Below are 11,103 nucleotides of genomic sequence, written 5' to 3' on the forward strand. Positions count from 1 at the left end.
TCCTGCAACAATATTTTGGGCCTGCATTGATTTAAGTCATTGTACATTAACATGGCCAATGCGTTTATGCCAGATATCAATATCTGCAACTACACTAGTCCCATGTGCAAACATTGCTGCACTCAATTCAGGCATGTCTGCATCCAATGTAAACATTCTACCCTTCTTTCCTTTTGCTATCAAGTGACCTTTATTTTTCATATCCTCAACAAAGCATCTATGAGGATTAAATCTGACCTGCAAGCCCTGCTCAACCATTTGACCAACAGAAACCAGATTCTTGGTGATATTCGGGACATGAAATACATCTGACATGTATTTCTTTTTCCCATCCTGCATAGACAAATGAAAATTTTCAATCTGCACAATAGGATGTGCAGTATCATCACCAGTCTCCACAAATCCTGGTTTTTCCATTTTTCTTGCATCCTGCATCCATTCTACATGACCTGTCATGTGGTTTGATGCACCTAAGTCAATATACCACACTTCGTTGCTTTCTTCTGCACTTGTCACAGAATTATTCATGTGCTGCACCATAAACAAATGCTCGTTTCTGTCATCACCTTGTCTACTAGAAGATGCATAATTTCCTTGTTGCAATTTCCCATTCATGATGTCATTCTGCTTTTTATAGTAGTCTTTAGCCATATGACCCATTTTACCACAGTAGTAGCATTCAACATTGCTGTTTGTATTTTGGCCTCTTTGCCATCCACCACGACCTCTTTGGCTCCCCCTGCCTCTAGAGTTACTACGTCCTCCTCCATAGGACTGGTTTTCTTGAGTCTGCTGCATATTCTGATTTCTACCACGGCCTCCAAATCAGCCTCCTCTACCTCTCCCTCTACCTCTTCCAGCATTTGAGTAGAAGACAATTTCTTTTGAAGTTCCTCCTGAAGAAGATGCACCACCATTTCTCTGCTCCTCAGAAATTAGAAGAGCAATCAACTCCTCAAAATCAAGAAATCTTTCATGAACTGAAACGGATGTCCGAAACTGTGCATAATCCTTTCCTAGACCATTCAAGGTCACAGAAGTTAAATCATCATCTTCCACTGACAACCCAATGGAAGCAATTGCATCTGCAATCTTCTTCACCTTCATGTGGTAGTCATTGATGCTCATACTTTCTCTTTGCACATTATGCAACTCTTGCTTGAGCTGCATTTTCCTGGCTTGCATATTCGTGCTATACATTTTTGACAAAGTATCGCATGCCTACTTTGGCGTACTTGCATCCCGAATATGCACAATCATAGAGTCTGAAATACTGATAGACAGCCAGTACATAACTTTCTTGGCTCTCTCATGCCATGCTTTAAATGCATGCATTTGTTGTTGATTGGGAACATCAGGAAGAATTGGTTCTTTTTCATTTCCTGCAACAAATTCCCAATATCCTTTTCCCATAAGGAAATTCGTCATTCTAAACTTCCATGCTTGGAAGTTGTTCTTGTCAAGCTTTTCAGTTACAATCTGTGAAAGAGAATCAGAGGCCATTACAGAACACTGCAAAAAATTCTGTCACTGCAAAAAACACAGCTTCACCCTCACAAGGGCAAATCTACAAAACTGGCAAAAGTGGTATTTGACCACACAGTCACTTCCTAGTGACGATTTTGCATAAACAAGAAACAAGGATGATTCTGTAACTCCCAATGTCTCTGCACACAAGCATACGATGCAATTTCTGTGGTAACTTTTCACCGACCTGTAGAACAGTGGTCGCACAGCATAAAACAGGGCACCGCGAACTTGGCTTTCTTTCTTGAGCTCCTTACCACGAACAAGGCTCTGATACCATATCAAGATTGTGGGAGAGAAGGAAGGAGTCTCACTTGTAGCTTTCTTGCCTGCACAATGGGGGAGTACACACAAGGGTGGAGGCTGAAAACAATTTTTCTCTTCTTAGTTGTGTAAGCCAAAAAGAACTCAAGTACATAGAAATAGAAGAACCCTATATATGGGTCTCAAACCAAACTCAACTAACTAAGGTGGCATACTAACTGAGCCACGAACTAGAGTAGATAAGGATAGCTGTCATCTAGCTATTATTCATGGGCGGTGTACCAACCGCATCTGCAAACTGACAAGTCGGTGACATAAATGCACAACAGTCACCCTGGCATATCACGAGTGGAGCTCGATATCTCAACATGTACTTGCTGGGAAAAGCATTCCCGTGGAGCCAAGTGCATATCTCTAGCCATGTAAACATGTTGCACCAAAGCAAACCAGCCTTTGAGGTGTGGTTTTGAAGGCAAAGATACATCCCTTTCAATGAGATTTTGTGGGAGCTCTTCAAGCTCTACCCCGAGACCTACGGACCACTTATTGCTCAAGTGTTTCCAACCGAGCAGCCATGGCTACCTCTCACATAGCCGACGTGCAATGCCTACCTTATGGGTGTAGTGAGCTTACCTTGATGCTCGATCGAGTACCCTCCTCTCTCTTGCACACCGACAGCTCCACGATGCTTGAGGCAAGCTCAAGCAACCTCAATCCCTCTCCCATGAGCTTCATCCTCCATAGCCATGCACGAGACAAGAGAAGAGAAGAGAGGAGGAGAAGATGGAGAACTTCTTCTCCAAGATCCCTCACTCTCACACAATCACTCCCTCACTCCCTCACACTCTCTCAATCCCTCTCTCAAGCACAAGCAAGAAGGCAAGAAACAAGAGAAGAAGAAGAAGAAGCTTTCTGCCACACACGAGAATGAGCTTCTCATTCACTTTTTAACTTTATATACATGCCCTAATTTCCATGGGCGGTCATCCCCCTTTTTTTACATGGCCGGCCATTAGCCTAGGCCCCTTTTCTCATTGTTCGTCTATCCTCCTAGCTTCCTTTCCACCGCCTGTCTACATTTACAAATTGCATGGGTGAGAGCCCGGCGCTCTTTTACAAGATTTCAAGGTGCGCCTTTTTATTTTAAAATGCGCCTTTCCCCTTCTGCATTTGCCTTGGACTTTTAAGGTTGCCCTTGCGCTTTTGGTCTTTTTTCCTCTTCTTTCTTCAGTCGGGCTACCTTTTTTTCCACCTTTGCCCTGCGTCTTTTCTGCTTTCTTTTGCTTTCTTCATGTTGGGGTTAACATTACCCCCCTCCTAGACGAGTGCCAGTCCCATGGCACTGTGGTGGGAAGTAGTGGGATAGATGATGTCCCTTTCTATCGTGGAATAGTTCATCTCAGTTTCTGTGAGCTGCCTGCTGGCAAAACTCACCGAGTGATCCAAGTTATGCTCACCAGGCTGGCATAGCACGGCTCCAATAGCAAACTTAGAGGCATCTATGTGCACATGGAACGTTACGTTCCAGTCTGGGGCTCGTAAGATTGGTGCAGTCATAAGAGCCTTTTTCAATTCTTCATATGCATGCTGGCATTCCTCCGTCCACTCAAACATTATCAATAGCTTGTACAAAGGTCTAGCTATTAATGCATAATTTAGCACAAATCGTCGATAATATCCAGTGTGTCCCAGGAAGCACTGAACTCCCTTGTAGTTGTCGGGTGGCGGTAGGTCAACAATGACTCTGACTTTGGAAAAGTCAGTGGCAATGCCGTTCCTTGATACTACGTGCCCCAAGATGCATCCGTGTTTTACCCAGAACTGGCACTTTAAGGGGTTTAGCGAGAGGTGGTACAGCCTACACCTTTCAAAGATAGCTCTCAATTTCTTCAAGTGTTCGTCCCAACTAGAGTGTAAACATAGGTCGTCTATGAACACTTCCAGTTCGCGCCTAAGCATGTCTTTAAAGATAGTGCACATTAGGCGCTGGAAAGTTGCAGGTGCATTCATTAGCCCAAAAGGCATGACAATGTAGGCAAATACGCTCCATTCCGTGGCAAAGGCAGTCTTGTGCCTGTCGTCGGGGTGCACTTGCACTTGATTGCAACCCGAGAAACCATCCAAAAAACTGTAGGCTTCCTTCCTTGCTACCCTCTCCAGCATGTGCTCGGTGTAAGGTAAAGGATAATTATCCCTTTTCGTAGCGGCATTCACTTTTTTGTAGTTTACGCACACTCGGATTTTTTCATTTTTCTTCATGACAATCACGATAGGTGACACCCAGTCCGTGTGCTCGATCTCATATATGAAACCTGTCCTCATGAGTTTATCAATCTCCTCCTTCACTGCATGGGCGTGTTTAGGATTCATGGGGTAAGGTCGTTGTTTTGTTGGCATTGCATCTCGAATCGTTGGGATGTTATGAGTCACGACCCTAGGGTCGACTCCCTTAAGTTCGCCAGGCAAACACGTCAATGTACTCTTGCAGGAGTGCAACAAGTTTGGTCTCTTCCTCCTCCGCCAAGTCATCTGCGACAAACATCGATTCTCTTCGCATCGATTCTCTTTTTTCGTCTCCTCCGGCTTTTCTTCCCTATCGAGGTTGCATCAAGGTTACTTGGCCCTGGCAAGGAGATGCCTGCTTGTTTCGTTTGAGCTCCCGTCATAGCATGTAGTGGGATGGGCGTATCCTCACTACCGAAAGTTTCAACTCCAAAGAGCCCCAAAGGCACCGATGGCATGTTGGCAGCACTCGTTGATGGCTTCGGCCTAGGACAGTTAGGAAATAGATGTGTGATTCCACACTTTGTGCATCGGAGATCCGCTTTGTCCTTGTTAGCTTGTTCTTGCTCTGGACAGCGTGATGAAATGTGGCTTGGGTGGCCGCAAGTCCAGCATGTGACTGGATCCTGGCTTGGCCCTCCAAAGCCTCTGCCTCATCCTCTTCCTAAAGCCATCACCGGCACTGGCCGATAGTCCATCAGGACTGGGTTGCCCTCCTCGTCGTAGGATACATAAGGATTGACATATGCCTCTTCCTCATTAGGCTCCTCCACAAAGTGAACAGGAGCATCGCTAGGTGGGTGAGTCACAAAAGGCCCTGGTGGCTTGGGTATACTAGTTGGGTTCATCTCCATCCTAGGCACGACAGGTCTTGGGTAAGTTGGTGCTAGGAGAGCTAACTGGGTTCCCCTGCCAAAGAAATTAGGTGGCCTATTACCTAAGTATGGAGAGTTGTACTTCTGCGTATATGGGAGTCTCCTCGGCATTCTGCAATGCGCTGCATCATGTCCAAATCTACCGCAATTTGAGCACGACCGAGATCTAGGATCTTGGCACTCCACTGGGAGATGATTGCCACCGTAGTACACACATTGTACATGCGATCTCACAGGCTTTCTAACGATCTCTTGCAATCGCGCAATCTCCATTCTCATCTTTGCTATCCCTTGGCCATGGTCTACATTCTTGATCGCCTCTTGATTCCAACATTGTTTCTGCTTCCAGCTCCACGAGATTGTCGATGAATCCAATCAGCTCTGGCAGCTTCCACTCCTCTATCTTGTTGCTTCCCGTGTCTTTGTGTTTTCTCTGGGTACTACTAGTAGGGCGCTCAGGCACCTGTCTAAGTCTTGGGGTCTCCTCCTACTAGTGGGTTCCTTAATGTTATTAGGTATCAAGATGTGTTCCTTGTTATTTGAAAGCAGCGTCAATCCTTACTCACACGTTGTGCTTAGTGCTTTCGTGGTGCTTGATGTGAAAACAGGCTTTTCTCTTTTCTTGCTGTGTAGGTTTAGTGGAGCACAAAAGTGAAATACTGATGCAAAAAGAGTTTAATGCAAACTCCACCTTGTTTCTACCCACGTTCTTAGCCTAATTTGAGTTTTCAACTCGATTCCTGGCTATTCTATGGTCTTTCCGCACCCTGAGTTCGATTAATCTCTGAGGTTCTAATGGCAAAATTGGGTTCTGGGGGTATTGAGGGTTGTGTCCTAGGGTCAGGTCTGTGGTCAGGTTAGCAAAAGATTCTTATCTTTGTGTTCTGGCAAGATGGTCCAATTCTGGGAATCGGACCGGGATGGTCCGACTTTGAGAGTCAGACGGTCCGATTCTAGCAATCGGACCAGTCTAGTCCGACTCTAACAGTCGGGACGGGGGTTGGTCCGATTTCTTCGATCGGACGAGGTGTCTGATCGGACAGGCTGGTCCGAGTGGTCCAATCGGATGGTTGAGCGTCCGATTATAAGGGGCAGTCTGAGTGCCATGTGGCAGGTCCGATCGGGACGATCCAATTCTGGGAATCGGACCAATCTGGTCCGACTCTCTCTCAGTCGGATAGTCCGATCCTTGGAGTCGGACAGTCTGACTCCAGAATTTGAGTGGTCCGATCGCCGACTGCATCGGCGATGGGCGCGATTCCGGCGTGTTTGAATCCTTCCTAATGCCTGCTGCACTCAATCACCACAAACTTTCCATGATCGATTAGAGTGCCAATGGAACACATTGGACTCACCTGAAGCAGCACGAATCGAATGCGCCCAGAATCAGAGTCGCGTTTTCTCGTCCTGTGAACCAGAAACTCTCTCTCTCTCTCTCTCTCTCTCTCATAAATAAAGCCAACTAAGAAAATGAGGTCTGTCCTGGCCTCCCAAGCCTCTTAAGGTTCTTTCCCAGCACTGCAACACCTTATAGCCAGTTCCCTGTCCCTGTTTCACCCAGAAACTTGAATCTGGTCCCCTGTTTTCCTGTTTCCAGCAGCAGCCAGAACCTCTGTTTTCTCTAGTCTTACCCTAATCTAACCTTAATCTAGTGCAGCCAATATGAAAAACAAAAATACAAAACAGTAGTCCTAATCTAATGCTTCCAACAAACCCAAATACTTACCTGTTCCTCAGATTAAAACCTCCTAAGTCTCCTAGTTATCTCGAGCACTGGTTCAGGCTGCAAACCCTACTTCCATGCTTGATCTGATGCGCGTGGCGCTCAAAGCTCGATTCCGTCGGTCCCGGCAACGGAACCAAAATGTGGGAGCTCTTCAAGCTCTACCCCGAGACCTACGGACCACTTATTGCTCAAGTGTTTCCAACCGAGCAGCCATGGCTACCTCTCACATAGCCGACGCGCAATGCCTACCTTACGGGTGTAGTGAGCTTACCTTGATGCTCGATCGACTACCCTCCTCTCTCTTGCACACCGGTAGCTCCATGATCCTTGAGGCAAGCTCAAGCAACCTCAATCCCTCTCCCATGAGCTTCATCCTCCATAGCCATGCACGAGACAAGAGAAGGGAAGAGAGGAGGAGAAGATGGAGAACTTCTTCTCCAAGATCCCTCACTCTCACACAATCACTCCCTCACACTCTCTCAATCCCTCTCTCAAGCACAAGCAAGAAGGCAAGAAACAAGAGGAGAAGAAGAAGAAGCTTTCTGCCACACATGAGAATGAGCTTCTCATTCACTTTTTAACTTTATATACATGCCCTAATTTCCATGGGCGGTCATCCCCCTTTTTTTACATGGCCTAGGCCCCTTTTCTCATTGTCCGTCTATCCTCCTAGCTTCCTTTCCACCGCCTGTCTACATTTACAAATTGCACGAGTGAGAGCCCAACGCTCTTTTACAAGATTTCAGGGTGCGCCTTTTTATTTTAAAATGCGCCTTTCCCCTTCTGCATTTGCCTTGGACTTTTAAGGTTGCCCTTGCACTTTTGGTCTTTTTTCCTCTTCTTTCTTCAATCGGGCTACCTTTTTTTCCACCTTTGCCCTGCGTCTTTTCTGCTTTCTTTTGCTTTCTTCGTGTTGGGGTTAATAGATTTGATATCCCCTTGTTTTTTTTTTCACTCTGTGAGAGCCCCTGCAATATGGTAGCATTGTAACCCAATCATTTATAGTAAATATTTTGGACTCCCATTCTCCATTTGTGCTCTTGCTGTACATGGTGCAAGAGTTTATGGAATGAGAAGGACGCCTTGTGGATGCCATGTAAAAGACAACAAGTATGCAAACAATGTACAGAGAAAGAAACCTAAAGAGAGAGGTCAATGAGACAAATTAAAAATACTACGAGCACCAAGAACTTTGAAAATTCTTTCGATTTTCAAAATGGTCTTAATTAACTTAACTTTGTCATGTCTTCGTCAGAGGTTTTGACAGCTTTTATTAGTTAATAGGGGCCATTGGGACTACCAAAACTTGTTAGGGTTTGAAGATTTCGGCTAAATAGAAGGGGAGAACTACAAAATGAACTCTACTATCTCAAAAGCAGAGGAGATAAGAATACCATATTTTTGTCCATGTGGCAAAATCTCTTTGGCCCTTTCCTTAATCCACGGATTAACAAAAGTGTCATTTTTAACCTTTTTTGGGCCTAATGTTTTTGTGATGCATTATTATGGATTACTATCTGATTGTTTATATTGCAGACGCTAATCGACACTCCATTGCGTCGGGATGAGCTTTTAGATGGTGAGAAGCTAGCAATCACTTGGATTCATGGAGCAAACATCATTTCCTTTTTTGGCTCTATGATCAATGTAGACTCAAGTTTCCATGTGGTATTCCTTAGATAAATTTCTCATCCTTTGTATAAACTCACATTTTACAATATTTATAGATACATTTTCATGTTTGTTTTGGACTGATCTCCTCTTTATGGTTTTATGTAATTTTATGAGTTATCATCATCAATCTTGTACTTATTTGAATATTGAATCAGCAACCCTTTTTTTTTCAATATCTCATGATGCACTTGTCTTGATAACAATTGTGTATTCAATATGTAATTACTTTATGAAACATTATTTAGCACATGGTGCTGGGAGGTGATATGTAATTACTTTATGAAACATTATTTAGCACATGGTGCTGTTTGGTGTGGCAAGCCAGCTTGCCACCTATTTTTTTTTTCTCTGCAACCATCGCTATTCACGCCACTAATTTACTACATGCATTGCTATTTGCATTGATATATGTGTTAAAAAGTGTCGCTAAGAAACACTAATAGTAGTGACGCAAATAGCGATGTAGATAGCAACGCTAATTGCGAATCTATAGAGACATATATACCAACACTTTTAGTGGACGAGTGCAAAATTTTTAAATGAATATTTGCTTATAGTGTGCGATGACACATGTATAGGGATCAAGGAGATGATGATGAGGTGATGATGATGATATCATAGATGATGTTGAAGAGAAAGATGATGGGGATGGAGTAGATGATGATGGCGAGGTAGATGAAGGTGAAGATGGTAGCAAAGAAAATGATGGGGATGATGATGATGGTGGTAGAGAGGATAGGGGTGAAGATGGTGATGATGCGGGTGAAGAGGGTATTGATGATGGTGAAGAGGACGACAAGGGTGATGATGATGATGGGAGGAGGGGGGGGGCCTGAAGATGAAGGGGCAATGGCAAAGGGAATGGTGTGGGAAGTGCGAGCGTGGACAATGGTGGTTGGTGGTGGTGGCAGCGTTGCACTTCAACGGCGTGTGGCATGCGGTGACAGCTGCAGATTGAGGTCGTGGGCAATGGCCAACGTTGGCAGCAGCCTCTACGGCGGCACAGTCGACGGCTGCAATGGCCCACCAACTCGGTGTGGTGGCCTGTCACCCTGGTGAGGCGGCGGCAGCACCATTGTGTGGCATCGACTGCCTGGGCGATGTGGCGGCCCACCACAATTAGCGGCGGGAGGGAGATGGTGTCAATGGCGAAGCAAGCCAACGGACAATGCAGTGGGGCAGTAGGCCGGTATGGATGGTGTGGTTGGAGCACTGGCCGGATCAAGGCAGCAGGCTACATAGGCAGGGATGGCTTGCACGGAGTGAGGATGGTCGAGACAATGGAGAGCAGTGATGGCAAGGCATGCTGCAAGCTCGATGGCTCACAATGATGATGGGTGATGATTCAAGGGAGGGGAGGCTTACTATGCTAAACCCCCCCTTACCAAAAGGGACACGCTGCTTTTTCTTTTAACTTGGGCTAAGCTCCCCTTCACATGGTGTCCTCAAAGGCCTAAGCCTACCCTTTCCACCTCATGATTTCCCCCCCCCCCCTTTTTTTTGCCTTCACAGAGTTAAATCAAGCACACAGCTCCCTCTTTCCATGCGGTTCTTCCTTGAGGATCAAAGCCCCTTTCTCACGCGGTGATTTCTATCCTCAAGATACCTCTTGACACATGTACCCGTGCAACCGCAGATTTCTCCTCCATGTGGTGCATTCACTTGCATACAAGGCTTCCAACTAGATCCTTGCCCTTTCTCACGCTATAAGGCATGAGCAATATTGTAAATGCACTCTCAACATGTCAGGACCATTGGGTGCACTCTTATTCTTTCAAGAGCTTGAACGTATGTATCATAGACTAGCTCTCACCCGGTCACTTGCTTGCAAATGGAACCAAACCATTGTATCAAGCATCGAGCCACGTGCCTTCTACCAAGAAGGTCATAAGCTCTAGCTCCACAATCCAAGTGAACACTCCATTGCCCCTCAACCCTCTACGGCCCTCCTCATGCGAGAGAAAGCATGGTGGGCATGATAGAAAACTAGAGAGGAGGCTACATGTTACACTCTCCTTGTTCCTCACCTCTCACTCTCACTCTCGAGTCACTCTCTCCCTCTCCCTCAATCTCACACTCGTACACACACATTCTCTCTCACAGGGCTTTAGAGCAAGAAAGTAGAGGAGCAAAGTTTGCACACACAAGAACAACCATTTCCATTCATGCTCATTACTTTTATAAATTAATTCTAGGGTTAGGGTTTTCCCTTTCCCTTGGGCATCCTACCCAACTTTTGGGTGATTGATTGGTCTTCTCTCTTTTCCACACTTTTAGTCCCTTTTCGTATTCTACTGTTGACAATTTGCACGGGAGAAGAGCACAAGTCTCAAAAATTTAATACAAAGCTTTTAATAATTTTTTTAATTTTTCAAAAAAACATGTGGCTACAAGGTCTCATGTCTTCGTGCTTCCAAACCCATTAACAATGTTCAATCACAGTGCCATGAATGGTGGCTTGCTTCATTTGAAGTTTCTAAGAAAAGATTCAACGCGTTAAAACTCTTCTTCAATGACAGTGCCATGTATGGTGGCTTGTTGCATTTGAAGTTCCTAAAAAAATATTTGAGATGCTACGACTCTTCTTCACATGCACAAGCAATTCAAATATCATGAATCGCTTAGAACATGGTGAGACACTCTCGGTTGAAGCCATGGTAAATACCTAGTGAAATGGCACCTTATGGGAGACTTGAAAACTTTGAAATGCATGTGTAGAATTTCCAATGGCACAAATGTAATATTTCCATACAT

The sequence above is a fragment of the Lygodium microphyllum genome, chromosome 14 (genome assembly GCF_053477565.2).
Source record: "Lygodium microphyllum isolate KBCC chromosome 14, Lygodium_microphyllum_v1.1.10, whole genome shotgun sequence".
Lineage (NCBI taxonomy): Eukaryota > Viridiplantae > Streptophyta > Polypodiopsida > Schizaeales > Lygodiaceae > Lygodium > Lygodium microphyllum.